Source organism: Pezoporus wallicus, unplaced genomic scaffold (assembly GCF_028554395.1).
Source record: "Pezoporus wallicus isolate ANWC-B61680 ecotype Strahan unplaced genomic scaffold, APGP_CSIRO_Pwel_v1 contig_1583, whole genome shotgun sequence".
Classification (NCBI taxonomy): domain Eukaryota; kingdom Metazoa; phylum Chordata; class Aves; order Psittaciformes; family Psittacidae; genus Pezoporus; species Pezoporus wallicus.
Window position 1 is genome coordinate 2,685,025 of NW_026637266.1, and position 16,377 is coordinate 2,701,401.

The window sequence follows — 16,377 nt, forward strand, 5'->3', positions numbered from 1 at the left end:
TGAAAAGACCGAGACCTTTGCTTCCCTGATAAAGTTCCTGGAACGGAAATGCTGTAAATTCAAGCCACTGGGAAATCAAGTACTAAAAAAATAATAAATTTAAAAAAAAGCCCTCTTGCATCTGCATCCCAGAACATTTGCTTCAGTTCCCTTTTCTTTCACCAGATTGCTGTCTCCTCTTAACTGGTGCCCACCTCTACACAGAATTAAAATCCACCAAAATCTCACTGAAAATAACCAGTTCTAATCCAGATTTACTACTGATTTGGAGGTTTCAGATAACTCTGAAGTTCCTATAAATATTTTTATTTATAGGAACCATTACATGTGGTAGTACAGGTTGGGAGAAGCCAGAGGACTAACAAAACCCTTAGCTTAGAAGAGCTGCTGCGTAGGAAGGCATTCAGCAGAGAGAAGGAGGATTAAGAAGAGAGAAAATGAAATCGTGCAGCTGACAGCTTGCTGAATCAAGTGAATTATTTGGAGAAGGGCTGTTTCTGGTCCTTTTGCATTTATATTAGCTTGTTTTTCTTCCAAGGTAGCAACCTGCTATGTAATTAGAGGATTTTGAATAGTATTTGTTATTCATTAGTCTCCTTTGGCTCCTTGGCCAACTGTAAATTTCTCAGAGTCTTCTCCATGCACTGGGCATCAACTTTATGATAGTTCCAATTAAGCAGGCCTAAAAAGGTACAGAATGTTTTTTTTTCTCTTATTTTTGTTTACCTTTTTTGCTGATAGTATTCCCCAGCTACCTCTACCTCAACTTAATAACTTTGCCATTACCATCTGCCTCGGTTTCTCCCTTTCCCTCAGATCCAAGCCAACATATCTTGTCTACTGGTCTTTCATACTCTTTGCTTTATTCCCTGTCTTCCAGCAGTCAAAATATTTACCTTTTCATTGTCAAGATTTCCTTGTCTAAATACAGCCACCTCAATTCTCAATTCCAGCACATTTTATTCTTGGATGAAACCATATTATCCTACTGAGGATTTATGGTCAGGATGCTAAAGCTAAGAATGTCCTAAGCTGAAAGCAACAGTGACAGAAAAGTTTACTGAAGTGATCTGTGATGGTTCGTCTACGTGGGAAATTAGTGCTGAGAACATCAAGCAAATATGCACTGGTATTAATTTCTAATGTCATAGCAACAACAATTGCTATTCCTCGGGCAGTCTTTTCTACCCAGTTTCAAGGGAGAAGTCTTGAAAGCTGAAACACTTTTACACATCTCTGCTCTTAAAGAAAAACCAGACAAATGTGGGAGAGAAGCAGTCTTGCTGTTCTGTCAGCAGAGCTCAGGCTGACCTGGTGCAGGGGTCCAGCTCAGCCCTGAGCAAGGGAAGGGAAAGAGAAGAGCACATGGTGCTCTGCTACAGACTGCCCAATGGCACAGAATTGAAAAACTGGAACACAGTGGCACAACATCTTGTTTTTCATAGAACATATTTATCTCTGTTTCCTTATCCTCTCCTCTGTTGTAAATCTTGCTTGATGGATTTTGTCAGAAGATAACCTTCAAGTCTTTATCAGTGTTTATTCAGGACACAGGACAACCTAGATCTTGCTGTCATCTTTGGACAAAAATACCTCACGTCATAATGCTTACTCATGTGTTTTAGACCATATACTGCACACACAATGAGTGAAGAAAGGAGCACCAAGGTTTGATCTACTGTTAAGCAACTACTCATTTCAGGTTTTGATGGCTCTGATATCCACCATATGGACAACTTGTAAAATATTTTGCCATCAGATACAGTATTTTCTTAAATGTGAGATAAAACCAGCAAAAAGAAAATGGTCAAATAGCCAAGCTGAGGAAAAGGGCATTAGCTTCAAGTTCTGGATCAGAAATTGAAGAATATGAGAGATATGAGGCTATTTAAATTGGAAGGACTACTATTAACAGGAGGAGGTCAAAAGAAGAGATGCCAGATGAAGTGCTGTACTTTTTATTGTGAAACCCCAGCCTTTTCAGTGGTTCTTGCTAAGAAGATGAGTAAGTATTTTTCCTTAAGCATCATGGATTTCACAGCCTAAGGACTCCTCTAATCTATTTGAAACCTTTCTTAAATGATTGTACTAGGATCTCATCCATACACTTCCCAACTCTTTTCAGAGAAAACCTTGGATATTACATCTCTTCAGATTTGCTGAATTATTTGGTGGGTTTTTTTGATTTTTGTTTTTTTTTTAAACAAGTCTAACAAAACCAGTAGTTTGACTGAGGCTGGTTCAAATCCTTCAAATCCATTTTTCATATCGTATATGAGGAAAAATATGGAAATCCTAACTGATCACTTACCATTGCAAAATTAGCTAAGGATTAGGTATGATTTAAGTTTTTAATAAATATGATGTGTCATATTTAAGATCAATTACTCTCAAACTTAAAACACTAAAAACTTGTTTTGCCCTTTTCTGAAATTAAAAAATAATTTTTCTCCAACTGTTCATCATTCTGCATTTTCCTAAGTCTGTGACTCTTCTCATTGGTTTTCACCTACAATGTGGTGATGGCGACACTAAGAGATGTTACGAGGAGAAAATCCATTGCCATTTATGGTGTACACTGCTTGGAGACAGCTACTTTACTTATTGAAACTAGTGAATATAAATGGCACTGTAAGTAGACAGCAAATCCTTCAAATATTTTACTAGTGCTGCTTTGGGGCAGTCTAATAGGCAGAAAGCCAAACGCTTTTGATCTTTTTGTCACCTCACTGTTGATTTAGGAAGATTTTCCATCAGAATATGCAGTAACTGTCACAGAGGGGAAATGCTGTCTTCAAAGTTTTTAATCTCAACTACATTAAAAAATGGTGATAATCCCAGGATCAAAAGGGTTGGAAGGGACCTTTGGAAATCATAATGCCCTACAATCTCTACATAAATCTTTATACAAAGAAATAGGAGCATGTAGTCAAATCTACACGTGTATTTTCCTATTCATCTCACAAATGTAAGGACAATAGTCGGTTTCCATACAGGGGCACTGACTGCTTAGTGAAGCAGCTTCCACAGGATTTATGGTTACAAGAAGATAACGAGTGGTTTATTCAGTTTTCACAGCTGCTTGATGTCAGAGCTAGCTTTCCACCTCGGATGTGTCCTGGGTTCAGCAGCAGCAGTCATTTTTCTCCTTCTTGGTAGCTGGTGCAGTGCTGTGTTTTTGACTTTCAGCCTGGGAACAGCGCTGGTAACACCGATGTTTTTAGTTGTTGCTCAGTCATGTTTACTCTGACCAAGGACTTTCTGAGTCTCAAGCTCTGCCAGGGAGGAGGGGAAACTGGGAGGAAGTAGGACAGGACCCCTGACCCAAACTAACCAAAGGGGTATTCCATACCACAGCACGTCATGCCCAGGATGTAAAAATGGGGGCAGTTACTGGGAAGGGCTGGATCTCTGCTCAGGTCAGGCTGGGTATCGGTCTATGGGTGAGCGGTTGTATTCTCTTCTCTTGTTATTTCCCTTATCATTATTATTATTGGTGGTAGCAGCAGTGATTTGTGTTATACCTTAGTTACTGGACTGCTCTTATCTCAACCCCATGGGAGTTACATTCTTTTGATTCTCCTCCCCATCCCTCCGGGAGCGGTGCAAGGAAGCAAGGGGAGTGAGAGAGCAGCTGCATGGTTCTGTGTTACCAGCTGGGCTTAAACCATAACAGATGACAGACCAGCTCAGCATCTACAGCCTTCTCCTAGCTCCACTCCCAGTGGCAGATGAAGGGGCAGTTAGTTTTAACACATTTTGACTGTCAGGGAGATGAGTGTCTAGGTTCAGGCATGCATCTGTCCTTCTATCCTCCATTCTAGAAGGGGAAATTTGATTTCTGTCATTGGACCTGTACCACACCACCTGGCTCTCAGCTCTGTGCACAGCCCACATGAAATATGGCTGCCAGTAGAACTATAGGCTGCAGGGTTGATCTCAGTTGCCTCTCACCCAGTGCTCCTGCAGATTCTTACCTCACTCTGTTCCTGTCTCTCTGGCCACCTCCTTCTCCCACCACTGCCCAGAAAGTGGGGAGCACCTTGTAGTTCTCATTTGACAGGAGGGAGAAACTTGTCCTCAGAAATGCAAGCAGACAAAAGGTAGCTCCCAACCAATAACAAGGTATGACACACTATTTTGGTGAATGGAATTCAAGTGAAGATTACTAGGGAGAGATGACATGACTTACCTGGCTGGAAAGTATTTAATTTATTTGCACATATACTGACATTACTATGAAAGGAACCAATGACTGCAAGTAATAAAGGGTTGCATTAAATATGCCAGGTAAATAGAAACAATGGGATCTTTGATCAACATTGAGAAAATATTAGTAAAGAATACTGATACTTTTTTAATGGAAAAATACTAGAATTTTACTAGAATTAGGAATTTATCAATTATTTAACCTCATTACTGCTATGGTGTCCAAGGGAAATGAATTCAAATAATCTGATGTGATTTGTTTTGACTATGAATACATCACAGAAAATTTGCTAAGGTAAAGAAGTGCAAAGGGTAAAGCTGCTAGTTAAAAATTCAGTTTGAGACACAACAAATAGGCATAGCTGGTAACAACGTCATGAGGAAATAACAAGAGATTTCAGGGGTTAGTTTTGACAGCTCATGTTAATATTGCAGTTACTCCAAGAACTTGATTTACAAATTCTACAGGTTCTAATATTGCTGATTATTATCCTCATTTGATAAAATATATGAACTGAAATAGTAAAAACAAAGCATGGGATTTAGCCTCTATTCAAATCAAGGTAAAGGCTCCAGGTGACTTTAAAGTAAGCAAGAAATAGAAGTGTTCCATAATAGGTTAAAACAAAACAAAGAATAAACTCCAAACCTCTGAGATAAGCTCTGCTCCCCATTTGTCCCATTTATTTAAACAGGTAAGTTCTCAGTGAAGCTCTCTCTCTGTTTTTAACTTGCCCACAAACATTCACAGAGTTTAGCAGGAGTAGAATCCAGTTTGGTTTCCCAGTCAAACGTGACCCTTTGTATTCTGCCCTGTGCCTGGGACTTGCAGGTGCTATTGGAAAACAAATAGAAAAAACAGATGACTACACTGTTATCCATAATGGAGGGCTAAGACATAAAGGAAGCCTAAGTAGCTACCAAAGACAACAACAAATCTTACTCCAGTCAGCAACGAGGACAGCTTTTGAAAACTCTCATGAGTCAGTGGTCCATTTTCTTTCACAGTTACATAAGGCGCAGTGATTTAATTCCATGCTATTAAGTGAAAACCTTTTTATATATTCCTTTTCTATTTTTTCTCTCTTGAGGGAATGGTAAAAATTAAGCTGTTTTGGTGGATGTCAAGGAATAGCTAAGATTTATACCATCTTATTTTTTCATAATCAAAACATGATGATGGTTATGATAGTTAATTGGCAGTATTTAATATTTGTTATAAGATTAAAAGCTTTTATTCTAATTTATATTCCCATTTATATTCTGCGACTTTCTTAGAAAAAGTCTAACATTCCCCAGTAATTTACTTGTTATCAGGAACTCTCTGTCTTTTACCTGGGGGAAAAACTGAGGGAGAATTTTTATGGTTGTGAAAGAATTCTTTCCCAAGTCGACACAACTGATCACTGCATATAGGTCTCACTGTTTTCATCAGTATTTATGAGGTGAAAGATGTTAAGTGAAATTCTAATGTATTTTTATATTCCTACATTATCATCCTTATGCAGTTTCCCTTTAAGTAAAAAAACCCAAGCTGTCTCTCAAGGAGGAGCTGTTGCTATTGGTATACTGCTTGTGGTATTCATTGTGAGTATAGTAAAGGCCTTTTCTTTGTTAGGAATTGTACATCTTGCTCTCACTAACACAGTTGTTAAATAAGTTATTTTCAGCTCAAGAAGAACAAGTGAAAGCAATTTAAGCTAAGCCAGCCACCCTATGGTAAAATCCACTCATGTGGCTCAACTATGACAAGGACATAAATAATGACATCAGTTCAGAATAGTCATGAGACTTGGATCTGAGTTTGGACTTGTCTGAGACAGGGCATGATTGGATTTTTATTAGAGGGATAGTGCTGTGGGAAACTGCAGAGGTTTCCCACCTCTCACTACCTGCAAATTAATTTCTCTAGAGAAAGGATGCAGGGGAGGGTCGAAACTCGGAGAATTTGCACCAAAAAGTAAACAGAAAAATCCTGAGCATTTTCTTCTCCAAGATGAGTGTAACCTTATTTCTTTTCACAACAGTACGGCAGAGCTGTGTACTTATGATCTGCTTTTGCAACAAACAAAAGAAGATTTTCAGTGTTTGCCCTCCTCTTGTGTTTATAATGGACAATTTAATCCACAAATACAAGCACGTGTGGGTAGGAAAATCTAGTTTGCAAGACCCAAATTGTTACATATCAGAAATCCAGTGGAGTACGTATTCTGAAAGCAGATTTACTTTAGGCATTAAAAGAAGAAAATACAGTGGTGGGATGTATATAATGTAATGATTAGAAAAGTTGACTCGTAATGTTAACCATGTTTGAATAATTTCAATTAAATAAGTATTACAAACTCAGCGCCCCACATATAAATAAAAAATAGTGGAGTCATTATTTCCTCAGCTGTTCTGTAAGCATTTCAAGGTTGTTTTACCACATGTGGTGAGAAGTGAAATACAGGATTTGGCGAGTATATTTAAATTCCGAGATGGCATTATTAGTAGACCTATTTTCCCAAGAAAAGGACAAGGGAAAACAGTGAAAAGTTTAAGCACAAGAAATTCTGCCTGCATGAGTGGTGAAACGTAATTCGCACAAATGGTGATGAGGCACTGGATTAGGGGCCCAGAGAAGCTGTGGAATCTCCACCCTTTGGTATATTCAAAACTCAGATAGCCTAGGCCCCAAGCAATTCCCATACACTTCTAAGTTTGCCCTGGATTGCATGGGAATTTAGACTAGAGGCTTAAAAAAATCATAATCTAACAAAGCATGTAAAAAATATTAATTTTACATTCGGAAGGACAGCTGGAAGTTTCTGACATGCACACACACACCGTAATTTCTCAGCCCTACCCAAGAGACTGACATATTACATTAAATCATAAATGGAAAATATAATTTCCATAGTTGGAAACATATCCATACAAAATAAAATAATAGCAAAGATAAGTGTGGCAAAAACTGCTCTGCATACATTATTTCTGTCTTTACAGAAGTGTTTGCATATAAGTTCAGTATATTGATTCACAGACTACCAAGAATACAGACCTGAGGAAACAAGAAGCAGTTTGTTAAACTCAATGTTTTTCATTCGTCCATTCTAATTCACAATTATGATCCCAAAAGTCACATGAAAAGACACAACTACCAGCAAGAAAAAACATTTTAAAGGAAAGCAAAGTAAACTAAAAATAAACAAGCTTTCAGATCCTTCCACAGACCCTGAGGAGGTCTTACAAATTTGTCACTGTGTCAAGCCGAAAAAATTTACAGCATTCAAAATCTCATTCCTGAGACTTTTCTAGGAAAGTAGTATTTCAGCAGAAGCACAGAATGGACCCAACCAGAACACCTGCAGAACTTCAGTTCTCAAGATCTTCATCTATATAAAGAAGTGGGGTTTTTAAAGATATTTCAGAAAATCAAGCTGACAGGCTATTTGCTATTGCCAGTAACTCTACAATAGAGCCAATTATAAGCTATGGGAAACCTTCTGGAGATGGGCATACTGTAATAATATTACAGTTCCATCTACCTGAGATGTTTGGAAAAAAAGAGAAGCATCATTAGAAATCAGTGGAGACTGCTCCTATCACTTGGTGAAAGAGCCCTAGTTTGAACAGACCAAGTTAAACTCTGTTCAATTCATCCATAAACTTTGTTTTCCAGACTTCAGGTGCAGGTGCCAGAGACTACCAGCAGAGTAGGAAACTGCATTTTAAAAGAGCTTTCTTACTTTAAGTGATAATCCCACAGTCACTCGAACAAACATGAGCAGGTAAATAGAATGGTTCTGCAACAGCAGCCTCAAGCTTCCAAAACCTAAAATGAGTGTGAAAAAAGGAGAGCTGCTAAGTGAATTGATGATTCATTTACATGACAGTATGTTTTACTTTGTGACAAATACCTATGTTAACTGTATTATTGATGTGCATGCAGCATTTTCATAACTGTTCACAGATGTAGGTCCAAGATAGGCACAAAATACAAATCTGACTCCAGTGAGAACTTTCTCTCCTGGAGCTCTCTTTCATTTTCTATTGGAGATGAAGAGCAATGAATTATTGAAATATTTCATCAGAATTTATATTGACAACCTATATTAAAGGAGGAAAAACAAAATAGAACAAATTTAATCTCAATTTTGACATTGATTTCCTGAGGAAATCACAAAATCTGCATCAAAATTATGAAGTTAAAAACAGGGAGCAGTTCCATATACTTGATAAATGGTACCATGAAGAGCTCTGTACTTGCAAAGCACAAACAGCCTCTGGCATTAGTGGAAATCAAATGCAGATATCTTGGTTTCTCTTCCCTTTTCACTGTACTATCTAGTTTTGTAGCAGTACCTTGCAAATTCCAGGCATGGTTGCATATTAGCTGTTAAAAATTAATTGTAGCATACATTTTACAGGAGGTAATGAAAAGAGGAGAGGGGGAAGATAAGCTTTTTAGAGATCATACCTGTGATCAACATTTGTGTGACAAATGTTCATCTGAGTTATCTAATTCCCTTCATCAAGTTCCTTTGAGAAATATATCTTTACTCCATATAACCATATGCAAGGCATTTTGAAATGAAACTATTTCCTGCTCCTATGCAAAGAAATTAAAACACCTGCAAAAGCAGGTGTAAGTGGTAAGCAATTTTTCTAATAGGCAGAAAAGAGAAATCAGTGCAGCAGAAGTCAAAGTCAGGTTTCTTCAAAAACTAGCTGGAAAGTTGCTACATGCATGTAATGTGTTTTATTACTTTGCTACTTAAGACATTGGATGTCTTATAAATGTACTGCATTAGGAGTCCATAAAAATATTTATCTGTGTTATAGAAGGTGCCAACCCTTGGAGGCTTTAAACAGGAACTTTACTGTCAGCTTTCCAGAATCTTGACACATACGAATACAACAAACCAAAGGAAAAAGCAACAGCTGAGTTTTCTGTTCCTGGTGTCTCCAGGACAGAGCAGTTTAATGATTCATCTTTGCAAAATGTCAGTAAGAGCAGAGATGACTCAATACACTAGCAGTCCCATAATCCTCCTTTAACTCCCCCCTCATTAACGTTTCACATCTGCTTGGTGTCTCCTCTCTTACTGCTCCCCCAGGACCCCACAGCCCTGGTCTAAGGGTCTGCAGTCGTAGACGTACCAGAGCATAAGTACACCAACAACTGTGTCAAAGATCACTGAAACTGCAGTTAGTATTCTCATTACATTTGTTACAGTTTAGAGCTCCAAGTCCACTCCCTTAGAAATTTTTATTAGGGAAAAGACTTTGCTTGCCTAGTGATAGCCTCACTCAGCATCCTACTATTCTGACAGTGGCCAACAGCAAATGCCTAAGAAAGACTGTAAGAAAGCAAATGTATTTATTCTTCTCCATATAGTCAATCAGTCACAATTGCTCTCTGGTGCAAGAAATTCGTAGAATCATAGAATGGTTTGGGTTGGAAGGGGCCTTGAAGATCATCTAGTGACCTCCATTTATAAATTCTGGGGTTTGAGGTAATATCTTTGTGATTAACAGCTCTTTTTCATCTATGAAGCTTTCCAATTGCTTTTCTGCATGTAAACATTGTAAACATTGACCTTTGCAATGCATTGAGGCAGAGCTCACCAGTTTCGCTATACAAAGAAAAATCTCCTCTTTTTTCTTATGTCTTCATAATTTCATTTTATAGCCCTGATTTATTGAAAGCTAACTAATACTTGAATCACAAACTCTAAAATAATCATTCCCTCTTCACCTTTTCCATGCACTGCTATCATATTTCCCTTCTGTCTTCCCTTTTCTAGACAGAAAATTCCTAGCCTTTTGCTCATACTTGCTCTCTGTCAGTGCTTGAATGGTCTTTGTATCCCAGACGCGTGGAGTGAGGACGTCCTATTTGTGTTCCAGCGCAGGATCCTTAGTTTAGGTGATCTGCTCAGAGGAAATCAGGCACAATTCCGCTAGTACCCTCTCCTTTTGTTGGAGGTATACCTAGATATGTAACTGTTGGTGGCTTGCTCAAGTAAATGTTTCCTGATTAATCAGACACTAGCCTGCAGGCATCTTCTGGGCTTGTCAGTGAATAACTTTACCTGCCATGCAGTGTAAATTGTAACTTTTCTGCACAGACAGAACTAACATTTATGAGCATCAGATGACCATCTAGTGACAATGCTGCTTGTTAACTCTTTATGATTGTTCCTTTCGTGGAGCTAACATCTTCCGAGACCAGCGGTGAAGGAAATTGCTCAGGATCATCTTTGCTCTAATTACAAAGGAACTAGGCAATTCTTATTTGCAAATAAAGCTTCCCTGCAGAAAGTTCACACTGAGGGATCCATGCTCATGTACTCAGCAGGACCTACCTCCTAGGTGATTCAGAAGCGGCTATGCTAGCAGTGGGAAAGAGTCTGACAACTAATGGAAATATTCGCTTCCTGTAACAGTTCAGCTTTTGCCAGCCTAAGTGTGTTTTCTTATCACTAACAATTTTCAATGAAAAATGCAGCTTACAGCGGATATTCTTTACTACTGGCTAGGCTGAAAAGCTGCAGGCAGAATGTACCCACCACATTCAGGTGGATCTCTCCATTCTCTATCAGTGATTTGCCCTTGAAAAATCGATTCAGTCTGTAAGGGTTTTATTCTGGTTTCCCAATGGATCTTTAATGGACACTTGACAGCTCTTTAGGTATTCATACATCATTAGAGAAACATCTATACTCCTTTCCACTGTCCCCCAATCTTTGTTTCCATTTAAATTATCTGACTAGAGATTTATTTTTAGTGTTTTGAAAGATTAGAATATCACAATCTCTACTCCAACAGACAGCAGTAAGGAGATGGTGGGAGTGTGGAATGCCAGATCAGACTAGTGATTACTCTAAACCAGTGTCCTTTCCCTGCCTAACATCAGATTTTTACCTTTCTGTGTGAAAACTTGGAACCTTCCTTGCCTGCAGAGGAATCTTTCCTTCTTTATCTGCTAATTAGAAAGTGATGTTATACCTTAATCTAATGCTACCTACAGCGAACAAAGAATATTTTCATCCTGAACTCTGTTAGTCTTCCACTAATGCACTGATTTTCAAATACGTGCTTTTCTATGCAGTAGCATTGCAGAGACAGATTTTGGGTAGACCATCTTAGCACACCAGACACCAGAAACTCCCTTGAAACTTCTTCAATTGTCCAAAACTGGAACTTGATCTACACACTCTTCACTCTAGATATAAATTAAATTTAAATTTTAGAGTTTTGTATAAAAAGAGAATATAGGGTTTTCTGATGATTAAGTAATCCTACCACTAAGCTATTAAAAATAAATGAATCTCCAGTTCAAATAAATGCTAACCTAACAGTAGGAAACAGTAAAATTTCTCTCTTAAATGAAAGGTATATTGAGGCAATTGCTGTTTCAACAATACATTTCTTTTCAGAAAATTCAGTCTGGTTGTCATTGAAAATTAAGCAGACCACAGCCAGTTCTGTTGGACCACCCTATGAAAACTGTTCATCCTTTCAATTTCAAAAAGAAACAGAAGCTTTGCAGACACACAACACAGTTCACACTAAGGAATTTGAGAACACACGAGGGCACGACATTTTAGTCTAAAACTTACAGTCTATCCATTTGCTCCACTGAGTGCCCCATTTCTATCCCCACTAACTGTTCAGTTCAGCTCACTTACTGTTTAGCTCAGTTCCTTTCAGGAAAAAAGGTCATATTCTATTAAGAAATTAAGAGGACAATTTGCTTGTAAGATCACAAATCTGATTTTAATATGTCACAACATTTCAGGAAGGACCACAAGAGTTAACCTAAAAGTTCACCAACCTTATTTTCTTACCTGAAAGTCCTGGGGACATAATGCCACAAGCTTTCTTTGCTGTAGCAATACAGATGGAATCGATGAAAAATAAAGCTATGAAGTTTAACAAAGTAAGGATTGCCTGTGAAATAATTCTGCCAAAGATTAAAGGACTAAGAAGAAATTAGTTCTCCTAGGAAATTGACTGCATCAGATGCATCTAAATTTATCTAGAAAGCAGAATGTTCTTTGCATGACATGAATTCATAGACGTTCATCAGAGTTATGCTATTTTATTAAAAATAAGGTACAGTATCCCTCAAGCAATATCAAGGTCCTATGAACCAGCAGCTTTATTCTAAGTCCAAAAATTCAATATCTTTATTACCCAAATGTGCATATTGAAGCAAAGTTATCTTTGTTCATCTACAGCCTTATTCTTCCCAGAAAATTCTTTCCTTTTATATGAGACCATTTAGCGAAAAACAGGTCTTTCACTGTCTTATGACCTCAGTGATCACACGTATGAACCCCAGTGATATTTCTTAGGAGGTAAAGGGGAAGATCTGCAATGGTGAGGATCACTTAATAGCTTTAAACAAAATAACAGCTTTAAGTTTAAAGAGATGCAGTGAGAGAATTGGACCAACCATAAAATGTCAGATGAAATATCTGCCTGTTTCAGTATGCTGTACTTGGTAACGGCCAGTTCCTAGGGACAAGTAGAAAGAAAATGAGAGGAACATATTTCCCAGGAACTGCCTCACAGCTTTCAGTTCTTTATTTTGAAATTTCCTCAACCACAGTGGGCATCCATTCATAATAGCCCTAGGTCATTTTTTCTTCTATTAATGTATCAAATCAATATTGAACACCAGCAAACTTTTAGCATCTGCAACAGCCTGTGGCAAGGAATTACATAGATTAGCTCTGTAGTTTGGGAGGTTTTTTTTTACTTTGTTTATTTTCAACCTGCCATAAGCAATTTCAGTGCATACACATCACTGTTAGAGTAGCAATGGAGAATAGTCCTGACAGCTTAGGGTTTTGTCTGCCAAATTTCCTAAACTTCACCCTTGTTTTATGCACTCTTGAATCCACTGAACAGATTATTTAAGAGTCTTTGAATCTAAGTTATCTAATGTAACAGATATTGGGATAATCTGCTTCTTTACACAAGGAAATTCCTCTCAGTAGATTAATTACTTGAAAATCTGTCATTTTTTGCAAAACTTTAATTATCTGAAACTGTTCAGTAACCACCATTACATCTACATAATTGAAGTTGAACTGTAATCAGCTGTTGCTCTAACAAGAAGATTGGTTGGAGCAATTAGAGCAGTCCTTCTTTGTTTTGATCTTTACCACTTTTAAATCTTTCCCATACTAGTAGTATTGACTTATTTCCTGGAAGAACAAAGTCAGCTAATTATTTCCATTGTTACTATTTGGTGCTTTTTTCACATTTTCTCTTGAATCTACATTCAATTTCTAAACTTTCATGGGAAAGTCCATTCCTTTAATCAAATGAATTAGTTACACATAGCTCCCAGTGAGTTGCTTTCCTCTAATTTAAAATTTGACTACACAGCTGCGTAACACTACACTGGTCATTTAGTCTATCATGGTATTTCAGGATCTCAGGAAACAGCTTTAGGTGAATCACATAGCAGTAGAGCTGCCTTGACAATCTAGAGTTAAGCAAGGCAAGACTGTATTTTTAATATAAAATAAATCTCTCTCTGCAAATCTTACTGTGAAAAGATAGCCCAACTACTAATATATGGCACATATATTAGTACTATATATATATACACACACATATACTGTGTCATATGGAAACTGCACATGCTGGGATAAGCAATTTGTTTTGGGAAAAAGGGGGAAATCACAGTAGGAAATTGGAATAAAGAATGCAAGAAAATAAAAGCTGTGCCAGTCTCACTGGCCTCAGTTCTTGAAGGAAGGATCTGGAAATAACCAAGTGAAGAATTAAAAGCATTGCTGTTTAGTGTACCAGTGTTGGGGTTTAATCCCAGCGAGCCACTAAGTACCACACAGCCGCTCATTCACTCCCCAGCCCCCGCCAATATCCCCCCCACGGAATGGGGAGGAGAACTGGGAAAAGAAAAGGTAAAACTTGTGGATTGAGATAAAAACAGTTTAATAATGGAAATAAAATAAAATATAACGATACAGGCTGCCCAGGGAGGTTGTGGAGCCTCCCTCTCTGGAGACATTCAAAACCCGCCTGGATGTTTTCCTGTGCAACCTGCTCTAGGTGGCCCTGCCTTGGCAGGGGTGTTGAACTATATGATACCCAGAGATTCCTTCCAACCCTTATGATTCTGTGAATAATACCAATTCAGAATGCAAATACAAATGAAAAAGGATATAACAAAAAGAGAGAAAGGAATAAAACTCAAGAAAAACAAGTGATGCACAACACAATTGCTTACCACCCACTAACTGCTCCCCAGCCAGTCCCCAACCAGCATTCAGCCTCTTCTGGCCAAATTCCCCCCAATATTGGAGTAGAGGAGCACAACAGCATCCCAGCTGAAAGTATGTAAAACCCACAAATGAACTACCTGAAAATGGCACATGCAAGAGCATCTAGAAAGGACATGAATGAACATTTGACTTTGTCACGCTCAAGTGATACACTTAAGTTTTAAATTCATATATCCATCTCTGATCTCAGTGTCTTTGAAATTCCTAAGCTTCGTTGCTTCTCTGATAGTTGCTCTGAACTGTCACATCAGTGCTATACAAAGAAGAGTTCCATACCTTAGATGCTTTTGCACAACGTCAACTTTGAATGGGTTCTCTTTGAGAACGTATTATAAGCACACTTCTTCCCACGTTTCTGTTACCCTAGATTTTCTTCATTACAACTGTTTTTCATGTAAGCCTCTTCCTAGTAGCATATGTGAGGTTTTTATATGGCATCACTAAGAGCCTCCTCAGCTATATAATTTACTTTTTTTTTTTTGCCAATATTCACCTTGCAATTTTCTCATATTAACTTCATGCTTTCTTAAAATAACCATTTTATTATCTGCTTCAACTAGTGTGAGCATCTCTCATTCTAGTACTACCCACAGACCTCATGACACTATTATCAATACCCTCTCTGAGTGCTTAAACAAGAAGACATTTAATAAAACTGCTCCTAATACCGATTTCCAGACAGATTGCTATTATTCATTGCCTATAATATTCACTGTTCTGGCTACCTTAAGATATATTACTGTAATGCTATTCAAACTAGCTCAGACTCACTTTCAGCTAAGATTTTATGGGAAAAATCAATCCATTTTCAAGCAGCTTATGTTTTTGTGTCTCTACCTTCTCTCTCCATTTTATGTTTCTATCCAGAAACAAGCACATTTTGATTGGCAAGATCAATCCTATTTATAAAAAGAAGATGCAAAACAGTGTTTATTTTAGTCTACAGAGGTACTATGAGACATACCTATTAATATTTTTCACATGCTGAATCACAGTGAAACTCAGTACCACAAAAATGTCTTCCAGAAGCCATCATTCCTATCTAGATTTCGAAAGGTCCTGCCTGACCCTAAAGTTAGACCAACTTAACTAAAAAACAGCCTTAAAGCTTGAATCATTATATATTAATGGCAAACGACCTTATGTATCAATTGCAAATAAATTGCAATTTCACATTTATCTCCTAACAAGTAAAATGATACAGATTTAAACCACAGTAGGTGTCTCATATGTCTTTGAACCTATTTCATTACAATACCTTAAAATCAGTGTAGTTGTAATAAAGTTATCAGCTACTCTTTCTCCTTTCTCTTCTCTGTCATACATAATTAAATATCTAGGCCTTCCCTTCCTTGAATCATGGGGATTAAAGTCATCATGGCAATGGGGTTTGGACAGTGAATACAGATCACTTCAGTTACATCTTCTACCCTTATCTGTAACCCTACGACCTACCCCTTAGCCTACTCCCTTACTATGTTTCTCTTCACTAGTCTCTAAAGCAAGTCCCTACTTTGAAAATCCTAAACCCTATCTGCTTGCATTAACCTCCTAACCCTAACCTGTTGGGCCACCGGGAGGCAGATGAAGTGCAAGGACTGAGGTCATGGGGCAAAAGAGAAATCCCTGCTGCTCCAATTAATTCCCAGCAATGGTGCATACCAACTTTATGCAAAATGCCCTTATTCTCTTTGGATGTGTGAACAAACATGGTGTAGGATTCAGGCCACATCTTCCCGAGGTCAGTGAAAGACTTTTCTCACATTGCAATTAGAGCAGGATCCTTGCACTTAAATTTCTCGAAATAAAGCGAATGTGTCCAGTTCCCCTAGATTTCCATCTGTCACATGATTATATT

At 37.9% G+C, this 16,377-nt stretch overlaps 1 long non-coding RNA gene across 1 annotated transcript in view; it reads right to left on the reverse strand.

Annotated features, from left to right (window-relative positions):
• Positions 1-320: 320 nt before the first annotated feature.
• LOC130596674 (uncharacterized) overlaps positions 321-16,377 on the reverse strand; it is a 38,772-nt gene continuing 22,715 nt past the window's right edge. Inside the window, exons 2-3 of the long non-coding RNA XR_008971581.1 lie at positions 4,859-5,044; positions 321-682 (exon numbers count right to left, since the gene is read on the reverse strand). This is a non-coding gene — a long non-coding RNA (uncharacterized LOC130596674). The remainder of the gene's footprint in view (positions 683-4,858; positions 5,045-16,377) is intronic.